We start from the raw sequence: 17,012 nt of genomic DNA on the forward strand, positions 1-17,012 counted from the left end.
AAGAAACTTGCTTTATAAATAGCTTCTGTTATGGTTTGGATATGAGGTGGTCTCCCCAAAGGTCACGAGTTAATACAGGAGGTGAAAAGATTAGACCATGAGAGCTGTAACTTAATCAGTGGATTCATTTGATGGATTAGTAATTTGAATTGGTTACTGGGAGGTAACTGTAGGCAGCCGGGGCATGGCTGGGGCAGGCGGGTAGTGGAGGCATGCCTTTAACACTTATATCTTATGCCGGGTACCTCTCTGTCTTTCTCTCTGCTCCCTGGCTGCCACGAGCTGGCACTTCCCTCACCATCCCTTCCCATCATGATGTTCTGTCTCACCTTGGGTCCAGAGCTGTGAAGTTGGAGAACCACGGATGAGACCTCTGAAACCATGAGTTCAAAATAAACTTTGGGGGCTGGGGGTATCGCTCAGTTGGTAGAGTGCCTGCCTCTCAAGCACAAGGCCCTGGGTTCAATCCCCAGCACCCAAAAATAAATAAATAAATAAATAAATAAATAAAATAAACTTTGTATCCTCTAAGTAGTTCTTGTCAGGGATTTTGGCCACAGTGGCAGCTCCCAAGAAAGAAAAGAAAATATCTTTCGCACGATAATTTCAAGTGTAATTATTCTCATTTAGTAGTGTTTGAAGAATGTGAAATACATTTGCACAAATGCAGTATACTATTTTTTTTTAGGGGGTACTGGGGATTGAATTCAGAAGCCCTCAACCATTGAGCCACATCCCCAACCCTATTTTGTATTTTATTTAGAGACAGGGTCTCACTGAGTTGCCTAGTGCCTCACTTTTACTGAAGCTGGCTTTGAACTCTCGATCCTCCTGCCTCGGCCTCCCGAGCTGCTGGGATTACTGGTGTGCACCACCGCACCCAGCAGTATACTGTTTTTTTAAAAACATTCTTTTAGCAGGGATCAATGGCACAGGCCTGAAATCCCAGTGACTCTAGAAGCTGAGGCAGGAGGAAGGCAAGTTTGAGACTAGCCTGGGCAACTTAGCAAGACCCTGTCTCAAAAAAAATAAATAAAGATAAAAATACTGGGGATGTAGCTCAGTGGAAAAGTGCCCTTGAGTTCAATCCCTGTACAATAAATACATTAATTAATTTATTCAATATGTTTATTTTTAGCTGATGAATATTGATTGTGTATATTTATGGGTTACAATGCAGTGTTTTGATCTGTGTTTACATTGTAGAAAGTCAATCAAGCTAATTAACATAGTCACCCTAACCAACTTATTTTTTTTCCATGGTGAGAATGTTAAAAATCTATTCTTTTAGCAATTTTGTCCTGACCACTAGGGGGAAGAGTAGAATTTCAAAAGATTTAGGTGTCTTCCACGGATTTTCAATGGCTGATAATAAGTGTTAGTTCCTTCCATAACATAGCAGAATATGAAAGTTCTTTTGTATTTTTTACTTGTGAGAGATTGTTTTCAAATAAAATACACTTGCCATTCATAAACATTTCCCTCCAGTTTCTTTCTAAAAATAACTGTATCATGCAGAGGGAAATAAGGTAGACAAAGAAGATCACATATTATACCATGTCATTTACATGAAGTGTTCAGAAAACTATACAGACATAAAGTAGGTTAGTAGTGTTCGGGGAAGGGACTCAGGGAGCTGAGGTTAACAGTCGACGTGCTTGAGGGAATATTACTAAGTGATGGGAATGTTCTAGAACTGACATATGGTGATGGTTGCACACATAAAATAGTAAAATAAATGTTCAAAACATCACTGAATTGTAGACTTAAAATATTGAATTATATGATATGCAAAATAAACCTCAACAAAGTTGTTGAAAAAAGAAATGTAACATTTAATGAATCAAGTCAAAATCCCCCATCTATTCAAACAATAATTATTAGAGTTTTTGTTTATTTTGTGGTGCCGGGGATCTAAGCAAGGGCCTCACACATGCTAGGCAAAAGCTCTACACTGAACCATCATCCCTCAAAAAGACTGAATATATATGTTTATCTGTACATAGAAATGCATAGAAAACTATTCATTTTTAGTAGTGATTAACTCTCAGAAAAGCTATCATGAGGAGAAACTGGGAACTTTTTTGGGGGAATACCGGGATTGAATCCAGAGGTGCTTAACCACTGAGCCACAAATCCAGACTTTTAATTTTTTTTTTTTTTTTTTTTTTGAGACAGTGTCTCTCTCTAAATTACTTAGGGCTTTGCTAAGTTGCTGAGGCTGGTCTTGAACTTGGGATCCTCCCACCTCGGTTTCCTGAGTCCCTGGGATTACAGGCATGCGCCACAGCACCCAGCTAAACTGGAAACATTTTTATGCTGTATGTCTTTTTGAATGATATTTTGGTCAATAATTAATTAAAAGTTTTTAAACCTTAATTAAACACTTTTTAAAGATAGGAAGCTAAAATGTGTCATGAAGTTATAAATATGCCTATGGTACTGTGAGATGACTTATAATTTTTTTTGTCTTTCTCACTTTATTTTCCAATGAAAAATAATCTGCAGATGTTCAAGTTCCTTATGTAAAATAGTGTAGTATGTGCATATAACGTACAGGGATCCTCCTATAGACTTTAAATCATCTCTACCTTACATTTACTACCTAATGTAAATGCTGCATAAATAGTTGTTATATTGTATGGCCGAGGGAATCATGACAAGGAAAAGAAGTCTGTACCTGTTCAGGACTGATACCCTTTTTTTCCCTCAGTATTTTCTATCTGCAGTTGCTTGAATCTGCGGATGTGGAAACCCATGGATACAGAGGTCAACTGTACTACGCGATGCCTTGAAGAAAATGCCTGCGTGTGATGAAGGAGAAGAACCTTCATCCCGGCAAGCGTGACACTGGAGCCAAGTGCCTGGAAGAAGCACTGAGCCCGGCCAGAGTCTTGCATCAGTAGCCCAGACACAGAAAGCAAGGCACCAGGGCTAACAGAAATGGAACTTAGATGGTAAGCCTCTGGAAGACTAGGACTTTGGCCTCTAAAAGTGTCCGCATGCCTGGGTGGTGGTGGGCACTCAGTAAACACTTGTGAAATGATAAACGTATGGCCTGTGGCTCTGCCTGGGTTTCAGCACCACACGGCTGTCCTGCAGGCAGGTAGAACCCCCGGGGTCCGCAGGGAAGACAGGCAAGGTGGAAGCAGTGATCAGGCCAAGCATGATTAATCCATAAGATGAACTTCTCACTAACTCTGGAAGTCAAGCGGGTGAGGGCGAGGGTGCGCCGTCATCCTGTAGCCAGGCGTGACCTAGCCCATCCTCCTGCTCCATGCCTGCCCACCTTGAGCCATGACTCTGGTCCAAAAGGGTGACCCTTCAGCAAAAAAAGCAGAGGGTGCTCTGGAGAGAGCACATGCCAAGTTTCCATGTGGTCCAGAAACACAGCTATAATCTCACTTAGAGTTGGGGGACTTTGGTTTGTTGGCTTGCTGCTTGGTTTTTGGATGTGAGAGAATGTCAGGAAATATTCTTTAAAATGATGATTTAAGAAATTACCTCGGGCTGGGGATATAGCTCAGTTGGTAGAGTGCTTGCCTTGCAAGCACAAGGCCCTGAGTTCAATCCCCAGGACCACAAAAAAAAAAAAAAAAAAAAAAAAAAAAAAAAAGAAATTACCTCTTAGGGCTGGGGATGTGGTTCAGTGGTAAAGCGCCCCTGAGTTCTATCCCCAGCATGCATGCATAAATAAATAAATAAATAACTTGCTTTAAAAAAAAAAATCCTACCTAAGGGGGTCATATCTAGAATCTAATAGGTTGTAGATATATCTATCATCCTTCCTGAAAAATGAAGATTCAAGTTCAAAAAGTCAAATAAAATGCCTTTTTTCACATTCTCCCTCTCTCTCTCGTTCTCCTTGTCTCTCTCTCTCTTTCTCTGTCTTCTGAACCAAGAAAATATCCCAAAATCTCATAATTGTCATTTTATTACCTAAAAGAGAATTGGTGTGTGTGTGTGGTGTTTGAAAAAGAATACAGTACAATCCAGACAGGTCTGCTCAATAAAATAATGGCATTGCAGTTGTGGCTCAGTGGTAGAGCACTTGCCTGGCATGTGTGAGGCCCTGGGTTCAATACTCAGCACTGCATATAAATAAATAAATAAAATAAAGGTTCATTGACAACTAAAAAATTTTTTTAAAATAATAATGGTATAAGAAAGAGTAGGCTCTAGGTGCTGATGTTCTGATTACATAATATCCACACTTTTTAAAAAAATCTAGGGCTGGGGAGATAACTCAGTCGGTAGAGTGCTTGCCTTGCAAGCACAAGGCCCTGGGTTCGATCCCCAGCACCCCCCCAAAAAAATCTAGTTCATGTGAAAATATGGAAGTGATTTAGACATCAGAAGGCAGCAGTAACTGTAAGAGGACCAGAAAGGCATGGTCCTGTGCAAACAGGTCCCTTCTCTGTGATTATGGTTGGAGATCAAGAAGTTAGAACTCTGTGCATCACCTAAACTCAACCAACATGAACTACCTGGTAACCTGTGATATAGCCCTAATTAAAGTGGTGGACTGGTTTCAGGAATCCCCCACAGACCCCAGACACCTTAGACTCTGAATGTTCACCTTGACTCTCCTTTATCCAGAACAGCCAATGACCTAAGCCCCACTTCCTCATTGGATTCAGAGGACTCAACCTTCAAATCTCACATGAGACTTTCCCTTCACCTGGAGTCCCTCTGTGACCACAGTTCACGTTCCCCACTCCTCAAGCTCCAATAGCACCGTTCACATTTCTGTGTAATTAGTACATTAACTGGTCTGTCTTTCTCTCCAACTGGAATGTAGGCTTCTCAATTTAATCAGGCAATTGCCACAATAGACAGTTCAACCAGTGCTTGCTAAATATTATTTGGAGCCAAGCCTAGTGAAGCACGTCTGTAATATCAGGGACTTGGGGAGGCCGAGGCAGGAGGATCGGGAGTTCAGTGACTTAGCAAGATACTGTCTCAAGATAAAAAATAAAGAGGATTGGGGATATGTGGCTCAGTGGTAAATCACCCTGGGTTCAATTCCCAGTATAAATAAACAAATGAATATTATTTGGAGTCTTGAAAATTAGAGAATTAATTTTGGCCAACTAAAAGAAGGAGCTTAGAAAGTTCCATTAACTGTAAACCTTATGCCACAAAATTTGCCAGTGATCATTAAAACTAAGAGGCACAGGGCTGGGGCAGGGGCTCGGTGGCAGAGTGCTTGCCTAGCACATGTGAGGCACTGGGTCCAATCCTTAGCACTGCATACAAAAATAATAAAATAAAATAAAATAAAGGCATTCTGTTCATCTACAACGACAAACAAAACAAAACAAAACAAAAATAAGAGGCACTGTTCAGTTTTCTTTCAATTTCTTTTTTCCAGAAAGACATTACCCATGCACTAGGGCCCTCTTTTAATGCTTAGAAGAAAAAAAAAAAAACACTAAAAATAAGGATTGTCACCTTTATTTCCATTTTCAGCTGTGTGGCAGAGAACATGATGAGCAGGAAATTGTAACCAGGTGCTGAGTGTGTTAAAGAACCTGGACTCTCTCATACCCTTCTGGAACCGGGATGGCACATTCCTAATTCTTTCTTTCTTTCTTTCTTTTTTTCTTTTTAAATTCTTTTTGTAGTTGCAGATGGACAGCATGCCTTTATTTTATTTTATTTGTTCATTTCTGTGTGGTGTTAAGGATCGAACCCAGTGCCTCACACATGCTAGGCAAGCACCCTACCACTGAGCTACAACCCCAGCCCCTAATTCTTTCTTCCTTTCTTTTTTTTAAATATATATATATATATATATATATATATATATATATATATATATTTAGTTGTAGGTGGGCACAATACCTTCTTTATTTTATTTTTATGCAGTGTGCTGGGGATTGAACCCAGGGCCTCACGTATACTAGGCAAGTGCTCTACCACTGAGCCACAACCCCAGCCCCCCTAATTCTTTCTTGACCATGAAAATGGAGAATCTAGTCTCAAATCTGCAACAGCTGTGACAAAGGAGAAGAAGTTGCTCTTAAATTTCCATTTGACAGAGAAATAAACATGCAGAGCAGCATGCCGTCAGTCTTTCTCTCTGTCCTTCCTTCCTTCCTTCTGTGGTGCTGGGGATTGAACCCAGGGCCTTGACACATGCTTGGCCGATGCTCTGTCACTGATCTATATACCTTCATCCCCTGTATTAGTCTTAGAGCAAATTACAGACCCAGAAACAAATTCCAGAACGAAATTGAAAGAAAATACGTGGTCCTATAATCCAGGCAACCTCAAAATGAAGTCGGAACTCTCTATCATCCTAATTGCATGGCAAAGAAGTTAACAGCTATTTACATTTTAGCCCAATCTTTTAAAATAAATTATAAAAGATGCCAAGCATATGCTTTTTGGGGGAATACTTTAGCGAGGGCTTTATGCAGGTATTACTGTTCCTAAACTCAGGGAGATCCTTCTTTATCCTCATTCCATATTTTACATTTCTGATAATAAAACAGGAAATTGCTTTGAGAAAATGCCTGGAAGATAATTGAATATTTTCAAGCCTTTCAGAGGAATGGATTTTTTTTTTTTTAAAGTTAAAGCTTGCCAAAGGGAAAAAAGAGCAAATAATGTCTGATTCTGAACAACCCAAAGGAGAAAAAGCAGCTATCATTTGGCTGTCTGTGCCGTCCTCTCTAGACACCCCTGTCACTCTACCTGGGAACACACCTGGACCTTCTCTGAATTCCTGGGTCCCAGCAGCCTAGAGATGGGAAAGCCAGCTGCTCCCCGTCTGTTTTCTGTCGATGCAGTTCTGCTCCCAAGGGACTGCTAGCTGGTTTTATCTTTTCTGAATGTGAAGGATGCAACAGGGAACCAGAAATGGCTTTCTGAAAATGTCGTTTGTTTCTGTCTTCTGGGTCTCCCACCGAGTTCTTTCTCTGGGACTCAGAGAGAGACAGAAAAGATTCTCTCTGTGGCTTTTACCAAGTCCAAAAATTTTGAAATGTAGTACCTGGAACTCATTCTCATTTTAAATGAATTATCATTACTGTATTTCTTTTCCATTTAAAGAAATATAATTAATTAATTGGTACTAGGGATTGAACCCAGGGGCACTTAACCACTGAGTCACATCCCTAGGCCTTTTTATTTTGTATTATGAGACAGGGTCTCACTAAGTGGCCTCACTAAAATGCTGAGGCTGGTCTCCAACTGGAGATCCTCCTGCTTCAGCCTCCCAAGCTGCTGGGATTACAGGCATGCACCACCACACCTGGCAATAGTCACACTCTTTTAAAACCAAAATTGCAACTAAAGTCACCATAGTGAGTAGTTAACATTTGTGTGGAAGATTGAAAGCACTAAAAGATTATATATTTAATAAAAGTGCTCATGAACCTGTAATTATTGCCTTCTCCTTCTACTTGATTTTATCTTTCCCTATATCTGTTTTAATAAAGTATGAATGTGATTTATTGTATTATTGCCAATAATGTTTGAGGCCAAGATGGGTAAATTTTATGAGTAAATAACAAATATAAGCCTGTATTTCCTTCGTCATCATTACCCAACTTTGAGTGCTTCTGTATGCTTTTGAGGAAGGTTAATAAGACATTTTGAGTTCTTACATTATCTAAAGACTCAGATAATGAGCAATATTCTACTTAAACTATTTATTCACAAGTCAGGTATTAACTCTGAAATATTTTTTTAGTCATAGGAATGATTTTGTGCTGTAGGAACCACTTTCTGCCTAGTGGCTCTTTCTTTGACTAATGGCATGTACTTATTGAAGTCTTATAGTTGGGAGTGCAGGTTTTATTTCTGGAATGAGGAAGAATAAATAGAATAAATGGGGTTCTTTGTGTGTATGTGTGGGGGGGGGGCGTACTGGGGATTGAACCCAGGGCCTTGTGCTTGCAAGACAAGCACTCTACCAACTGAGTTATCTCCCCTGCCCCAGAATAAATGGGGTTCTAATTCATAAGTCTGTATTCCTACTCATGATGCCCTAACCTGCCAATCACATCTACAGAAATTCGTCAAAGGGAACCAAGTGCAGAGAAGAATGAATGTTCCCCAGTTTTAATTGTGGCAGTTATCGATCAGTGCACAGTATCAAACTCCAATGAACTGATAAAGATCACATCAATCCAGCAAATAAATGATGGATAATGAAGTCCATGGAGACAGAGTCCACTGGTGGAAAGTTTTGGTACCTCAGTCTCACCTTCAACCTTATTCAGAGGGCATTACAGACTCTCATCCCAGCAAGGTCAGAGGACTGAAAGAGAAAAATAATAGCAAAACTTTTGTCATTCTCTTCCAGAGCAGCTGGATGACATCTCCTCTCCCAGTGACAACTGTGAAAAAGACACAAGTTCCCAAAGTGAGTGAGACATCACAGGAGACTCACCTTTGTATCCACCAACACTGGGAATTCAAGAGCTGCCCTTCCAAGATGTGCAGACACAGGGATCTTTATTGAAGGTAGCTCAGGCTTCTTTGATGACATGGATGTTGATGATAATGCCACTGGAAAGGTCGCCAGTAATGGTGAGTCCATGTATGAGCAGAAACTAAGTCTATATACAGAGTCTACAGGAGGAGCCAGCAGTGAACGCCTAGCTTCCCTCACCTCGGGATTCTGGGTAGACAGGTCCCCGCTCCCAGGGAAGGTGGTGGACTGTCTCAGATTCCCTTCTGCTGCTGCAGCTTCCCATGGTTTGTTGTCTTGTTTTGTTTTGGAACCGAGGATTGAACTCAGGGGTGCTTAACCACTAAGCTCCGTCCCCAGCCCTTTTGATTTTTCATTCTGAGACAGGATCTCACTAGGTTGCTTAGGGCCTCACTAAGTTGCTGAGGCTGGCTTTGAACTTGCCATCCTCCTGCCTCAGCTGAGATTACAGTTGTGCCACTGAGCCGGGCTTTCTTACAGCCTTCACCCAGTCACCTACCTCCTCTAGCCACTCTGGGAGCTGGGCCTCTGAGGAGGCATAAGGCACCTCCATAACTGACTGGCTGCCATCTGGACCGATCTGCAAAGTCCCAACTGAAAGTCTTCTGGGAGTCCACGGGGGCGACTTTCCACTCTACCTCATCCACCAGAGCCTGTAAGTTCCGTAATGTAGGTTCTATCTTCTCTGAGCCCAAGTAATCCCCAGCAAGGCCTCTCAGAAGCAGAGCAGATCCAGCCTTTAGCATGAAAGAGGTCACTCCTCCTCAACGGCCAGGGCATGGGAAGAGTGCAGACTTGTTGGCGTTTGCCTTGGTGGCTTAGGACCCTAGCCCCTGGCTGCCAGGGAGAGCTGTCCTGGTTTCATCACAGAGCTTCCGCATTCTTCTGTTTGTTTGTTTTTTTTGTACCAGGGATTGAACCAGGGGTGCTTTGCCACTGAGAAACATCACTAGTCCTTTTTATTTATTTTTTAGTTGTCAGTGGATCTTTTATTTTATTTATTTATATGTGGGGCTGAGTATCAAACCCAGTGCCTCACACATGCCAGGTGAGCATTCTGCCACTGAGCCACAACCCCAGCCCCCCTTTTTATTTTTTGAAACAGGGTCTTGCTAAGTTGCTTAGGGCCTCACTAAGTTACTGAGGCTGGCCTGGAACTTGTGATCCTCCTGCCTCAGCCTCCTGAGTATCTGGGATAACAGGCATGTGCCACCTCTCCCGGCCTGCTAAAAATACATGGTAAAATCTCACTAGGTTGCTTAGGGCCTCACTAAGTTGCTGAGGCTGGCTTTGAATATGGTATTTGAACATGGTATTTGAAAATACCATGTATTTTACCATGTATTTTTAGCCATATATTTATATTAGTTTTCAAACTATGGGGACTTGACTAGACAGAACTCTTCAACACAGAGAAACTGCACACAATCCCGATGATGGCCAACTTTGAGTGCTGAAATGAGTATGAGAAATTCTGCTTCCAATCAATAGAGTTATGAGAAACAGGAAATTGAGTTTTAGGGAGAAGAAGGAAATATTACCATAAGCAAAATAGCCAATAGGTAAAAAGAATTAAGATGGTACCAAGAACCCAGTTGTTCTCATGAATAACTTATTTGAAGTGGACCAGAGATGTCTTTGCAAGAACTTACGCAAGCTCTCATATCAATTTTGTTATACTGACTTGATTCTTGAATGAGTTTTAAGGGATAATTGGAGATGGAGTGTTTCTGTTGGACTTTCAGCCTAGGAGAAAGCTGGTCACTCTGATATGAAGAGTCGTGCTTCAGTACAATCTCTTCAGGAACAGTGAAGCGAAGATAATGAGAGGGGACACGTGTAATTGCACTGGAATCTGCCTGCAGCCGCAGTTCTCACGTAAACTGACTAACTCCACAACGCTTGGTCTACACCACTAAAGCAGAGCCCTGCTGAGCCCAAACCCTGATTTGCCCTCTCTAGTTTATTGATGAAGAGGGGCAACAGACTAGATGGAGACCCAACTAACAGATCAATAATTATAATGCTTCCATTAAAAGGCATAAATGTAATAAATATTCCATTTAGAATAGCAAACGGTATTGGGCCTGGGCGGGAGGCAGGGGGATAGGCTGATTTCTTCATGCAAAAAATTTTATTTGGAAATTTGAGTTTTATAATAATCTGAGAAAATTTTGTATTTGCATTCAAAATTATAATTATTTCAGTAACATTAACCAATCTGAAGTTTTCTCAGGATTTAGTTCTCTGTATTGGTTACATTACATGTCAAGACTGATCAAATTGCATACTTCAAATATGTGTATTTTATTGTATTTCAATTTTACCTCAATAAAGCTATGGGAAAAATTTTTACATAAATAAAAAGATTTAGCTCTCCGAATGTATTTTGGTTGAACCCTGTGAAATTACTGGTTTTTCATAGGTCAAATACCAGCAGTTTCATGTGGTTGGAACTCTGCAAAGCAAGTCATGAACTCCCCGAGTCTCAGAATTTAATTCAATAAACATTGAGGGTCCCAATCCAGTCTTTGTTCTACGGCCATTGCCCATTCTAGTGGGAGATTCCAAAATATAAACAAATAACTGCAAAACAGAATGAGAAATGCAATGATAGAATCCGGTGTGAAACGACAAAGGAGGGTGTGGTCCCCTCTGCTGCTGGGAGGGAAAGATTTGCTAAGCAGTTCATGGTTAACCGAGAGGAATTAGAAGGAAGTTGAATTGACCACAGACAGTGGTGCATGCCTGTCAGCCCAGCAATTTGGGAGGTTGAGGCAGCGGTTTGCAAGTTCAAAGCCAGCCTCAGCAACTCAGTCTCTGTCTCAAAATTAAAAAAAAAAAAAAAAAAATGGGGCTGGAGATGTGGCTCAGAGGTAAAGCGTCCCTGGGTTCAATCTTCAGCACCAAAAAAAAAAAAAAAAAAAAAGAGTTGAGTTGGTTGAGAGATGGGGCGTCTTTGCAGGTGGGATGGACTCTATGATCTTTAGGCATACAATAGTTTGAGCAAGTTCAAGGAATAATGCCATTAAGTCTTTTAGGATGTCTGTATCATGGGGGAAGAAGGTGGTTAAAGGCTACAGGAAAATTGGAATAAGGACAGAAAATAAGTGTGGAGAGAGCAGAACAAGCATGATTGTGGAGCCTTGAATGCCATCCTATAGAATAAGAATTTCGACTGTAAAGTTATTAGAAGTTTAAATGTTCTCAGTCAGAAATCAGTAGGCTAGTGAAGCTTTAACGGGGGTAACATGATCCACTCAGCATTTCACAAGGTAACTCTGTGAGCTGAATACTAGGGAGACTTGCTTAGAGGCTTCAGGTGTGAGGAACTGAACTGAAAGTCTGGAGATGCGGGCGAGGGGTGAGAGATGTGATGGAGATAAATTCCAGAACATTTTCCTACTACTTGAGTTCTTTTGAAAAATGTCACTTTTTATTTTTTATCGAAAGTTGTATACGATGAAAAAAAAGAAAAACTTACTGTGGCTTTGTAACATCTGTTATTCTATATGCTTTACAGATAAAAATCACTGAATAATTAAATTAGTCAATTACAATCTAGTCTCAAGGTGAATTTGTTTTCCTGTCTTGCTCTTCCAAATAAGGGCTATGGGAGTAGCATGGAAAATGTTTGCTGTTTTTCCCGTTTTTTAAAAAATCACTTTTGTTTAAAATTTGATCACCTTAACTACTGTAAACATAACCTATTTTTGTGCTTAAGATACTGAATGGAAAACTCCATTGTGTGTTGCTGGACTGTTTGGAAATATTTGGTCAAATGTGTATTAATTTGGCTGTAATGGCATTTAAAGCAAGCACACAAACAAAAAGCTGTGAAAATGGCCTCAGAGCATCAATTTTAGTTACTTGAAGAGTTTTTAGTTTTTTAAAATTTAGTTTATGTTAAAATAATTTTTTATCAATTTATAGAGGACATTCCATGTGTGAGAAAATGGACTTTCTTTTGGATCTTCTTTTTGTGTTCTTTCATGGGTGATTGCTTTTTCCTTTTCTTAGTTTTACGTTCTTCCTTTGTTCTAAAACTTAGACTGACATCTAGCTTTGACAATCATAGTATGTTTTATTTTCCTGAGGAGGGGATAACTTATGATACTGTTTAGATACCTATAATACTGTTAGTTTTTAAAGATTTTTAATTTTTTTTATTTTTACAGACTGCATTTTGATTCATTGTACACAAGTGGGGTACAATTTTCGTTTCTATGGTTGTGCACGATGTAGATTCACACCATTCGTGTTAGTCATACGTGTACATAGGGTGACAAGGTCTGTCTGTCTCAGTTCACTATTGTTGTTTAGTTCTGTACTATTGGTGTGTTGGTGAATTTTGTAACCCTGTGCTAACTGCAATAAATTATATGAACTGAGAAAACAAACAAAAAAATCAGGTTCATTGGCCATTCTATTTGGTTTCTGCATGAGACATAATGGATGTAACCTCAGACTTCATAGAATCTTCTACTCCAATGGAAGATTCCTTTTCCTAGTTCTGAATGAAAGCGTTTTGAATATGCTGAGGCACTCTCATTCTTAAAGTGGGGGTGGAGGGGTGTAGTAATAGTGTCCACAATCTTCTCATGTTCATGTCACCTGATAAAGGAAAAAGCTGACTTAATCTTCATCCTTTTTTCCTCTGGAAATCACTATCCATAAGAAATAATCTCCATATTGTAGTCATAAGTGCACACTGATGTTTACAGCAGCACAATTCACAACAGTGAAGTGAGATAACCAGCCCAGGTGCCCGTCAACAGATGAATGAATAAAGAAAATATGGTATATATACACAATGGAATATTACTCAGCAATGAAGAATGAAATTATGGCATTTGCCAGTAAATGAATGGAACTGGAGGCCATCATGCTAAGTGAAATAAACCAGACTTGGAATGTCTAGGGTCAAATGTTTTTCTCTCATATGTGGAAGCTAGACAGAGAGAGAGAGAGAGAGAGAGAGAGAGAGAGAGAGAGAGAGAGAGAGAAAATAAAGGGATTTCATGAAGGTAAAAGGGAAATCAATAGAGTAAAGGAAGGTAATCGAGAGAGGGGGAGGAGGTGGTGGCGGGGTGGGGAAGTGCTGAGGAAGGAAATCTACCAAACTATGTTGTGTCCATGTATGTATATACCACCATGAATCCTGATTTTATATAAAATTATAATGCACTAATTAAAATAATAATAATAGAAGAGAAATCAGTGAAGGAAAGGAAGTGTATGGGGGAGAGAGGAGGAAAGAGAAGGGAAGGTACTGGGGAATGAGATTGCTCCAAAAATGTTATACACATGCACAAATACAGCATAATGAATCTCACTATTATGTGTAATTATAATACACCACTAAAAGAAAGAAAAAAAGAAAAAAATCTCAGAAAACAGTATTAGTTTGATTTTTAATTGAGTAATGATTATTTGAAATTATATCTATGTGAGAAATTCAAAACTCTTCCAAATTGTTTACAAAAAAACCCCCAAAAGTTAAATAATGTCTTTCTAGAAATTTATTTATTTATTTATTTTTTGAAATTTCTTTATTTTAACTGAGGAAAAAAATTATATAATGTGCTTTATTACAATGGACAGGGTTACTGGATATCAAAGGATGCTATCTGACAGGACAGATGGTTGGCGCAGAAACTATTAACACACTCAGAATCTAATCTTCCTGAAACTAGCTTGAACACTCAAATACTGGTTGTGGAATATACTGGACTTTGTAATAGAAATTGCTCATTTTAAAAAATGGGCTAAAATAATAATCTCAGATTTATTATTCAAGACTGCCTCTATATATTATTTTCAACAAGTAACCTTTAAATTGCATGGACCTGGGCACATCATTGATTGGAAAGTGTTGCATTTTTTAAATGTAGTCTTCTTTTTATTTCCCTTGCTGAATTACAGAGAAATATCTTCACTGTCTGACTCTACTACCAATTTTTTTGTTTTGTTTTGTTTTTTGGTGCTGGGCATTGAACCCAGGGCCTTCTGCCTGCGAGGCAAGCACTCAACCAACTGAGCTATCTCCCCAGCCCACTCTACTACCAATTTTTATCTTTCAATATGCTTCACATTCTAGACCTCACATTCTATTTGTCCCACTCCAACTTTTTCAATGTATTGCTCATTAAACTCGATCAAAGGGGACACCCAGTTCTGGGTCCCCTTCTTTGCAAAGAAGTCTGTCTATGTTCTATCCTTTAAATAAAACTTGCTTTCTATGCTTGCCTCAGCAAAAAAACTTAAAAATAAATAATAAATAAAATCAATCAAAGTTCTAATGATAAAAAATGTTGCTTGTGGGATGCTGCTGTCCAACTTTCATTACCTTGGTGGTTAAATTTGAAAAATGTGAATGAGACTGGTTGATTTTGGACTTGATAGCTCCTACTTCAAAAGATCATTGTAGGCTGGGTACAGTGGTGCATGCCTGTAATTCCAGCAACTCAAGAGGCTGAGGCAGGAGGATTGTGAGTTCAAAGCCAACCTCAGCAATTTAACTAAAAAATAAAAAGGGCTGGGGATGTGGCTCGGAGACTAAGCACCTCTGAGTTCAATTCTAGTACAAAAAAAAATTGTTGTTAAATAAATATTAATTTTTTTTTTTTTTTTTTTTGGATACTGCTGGGGATTGAACCCAGGGCCTTGTGCATGCTAGGCAAGCACTCTACCAGCTGAGCTACCTCCACAGTTCAATACTGAATTTTTAAAAGAAAAAAAATTCTTCCGTATGCAGTCATATTTTGGCATTTACCAGTTCAGAGAAGAATTTCAGATTGGCCAGGAGGCTAAGACAGAGAAATTACTGTCTGCTGAGTACGGCTAGTTTTTTCTTCAGCGCTGTTGAGGAATGTGAAAAAGCAAGAGTGCAAACACTTTTAAAAAAAAAAAAGATGAGCTACAAATTCAAAGTTAAATTTTATTGCCTTACGATCTTTTAACTACACTTCACTGTTAAACATACTACCCCAACTTCATGATTTAGGGTACACGATGTCCTATTCTCTCTACTTTTGTTTGAAATTTTAAACAATAAAAAAATGTTTAAAAAGACTGAACTTAAGTTTGTTTTTTCAGATGAAGAAACTTCTTTTTTGCAGTATAAAATACCTAGACTGTGGCACCTCATCCTGTGATGATGAGGAAGTTGGCCAAGGGTAAAGCCAGAACATTCTTGAGAGTAGAGCAGGATCACGGATGACCTGGTTCTTCTTCTTCTTCTTTTTTTTTTTTAAGTTCTTTTTAGTTATACATGACCTGGTTCTTGACTGAGTCACAGAGGGATCAACCAACCCTGATATCTAGTTACATAAGAACTCTGTTGTTTAATCCATTTTGAACTGGTTTCTGATATTTGCAGTAGAAACTATCCTAACAAAACAGCAGGGAAAAATGCCTGTGTGTGCAAAAGGTCAGTGAGAACGAGCCCGGAATGCTTCTGCTCTCTCTTCCAGAGCGTTCTGGAGGGTGCAGCATCCCTTCAATCGCACCATAGACCTTGGCCTTGGGAATCCAATGCAGAGTTGATTTGGGGCAAATTAAAAACAAACACAAGGCACCCTCCTGTACCTCAGAGTCATGATCAAGTGCTTATTGTCATGTTTCTCTGTACCTGTCCACCCCCAGGGCACTACGCTAGTCAGTACATTACATTTCACCCATATCTTGCCTCCCCGTATCACTGGTGAAAATCTTAGTAATCACATTGCTACCAACTGTCAGGGACCAGCAATCTCTCTTCCCCTACCGCCCGAGATGGGATCCTCGTTGCCATCTAGCCAGAGTGACACAACTCCAGGGTCCTATTCTTACATCCTGCCTCCTAGGACCACATCCAGGACAAGTTATCCTAAACCAAGCTCCCTAGAAACAAGGATTCCTGGCCAGGTGGTGGAGTGGAGGAAAGCTGTCCTCCTGTGGGGGCGAGGGGATGCTCAAGGAGGGTGTAATCTCAGCTGCGACCTGACCTGACCGAACTGTGGGGAGCTCTGAGCGGGAGTTGTACTGCAGAGTTGGTCCCACCTTTTGTACCTTGCGGTTCTTGGTCCTTGGCGATGAGCTGCCTGGGTGAAGGGTGGGTGGGGGTGGGGAGTGTGTAACACAAGAGCGGAGGGTAAATGCACCCGGTTCAGGAGATCCAGACAGAGCATTGGCCGTGTCCACTATTTCCCAACTTACTCCAATAGCGGAAACCTACCCCATCCCTGCCACCCACTCCCCTTCTCCCTGAATCATCTCCAGCTACTCTCCCTCGGTCACGCCACTCCAGCCACCCTGGTCACTTTGCAGTTCCTCAAATTCTCCATCAGGCTCCTACTGCAGATTCTTTGCACGTGTCCCCCTGCCGAGGTCCTGGTGATGCGGTCCCTGATGCATTCTTCCGGTTTGTATTCAACACACCTTCCTAGTAAGACTTGCTCTGCCTGCTCTATTTAATATGACAACTTCCACCCCAAACCAGCACTTAAAATCCCTTTCTCTTCATTTCTTTCACCCTTGGCACTTGTTGGTTTCTAACATTCTATCAGTTTTCTTATTGATCTTG

General features: G+C 40.2%; 1 long non-coding RNA gene across 3 annotated transcripts in view; it reads left to right on the forward strand.

The window, feature by feature from the left end:
* Window positions 1-17,012, forward strand: part of LOC124994355 (uncharacterized) — a 60,410-nt gene that overhangs the window by 41,277 nt on the left and 2,121 nt on the right. For all 3 annotated transcript variants that reach the window (XR_007110469.1, XR_007110467.1, XR_007110468.1), the window contains 2 exons: window positions 2,714-2,957; window positions 8,318-8,544. This is a non-coding gene — a long non-coding RNA (uncharacterized LOC124994355). The remainder of the gene's footprint in view (window positions 1-2,713; window positions 2,958-8,317; window positions 8,545-17,012) is intronic.

This window comes from Sciurus carolinensis, chromosome 10 (assembly GCF_902686445.1).
Source record: "Sciurus carolinensis chromosome 10, mSciCar1.2, whole genome shotgun sequence".
Lineage (NCBI taxonomy): Eukaryota > Metazoa > Chordata > Mammalia > Rodentia > Sciuridae > Sciurus > Sciurus carolinensis.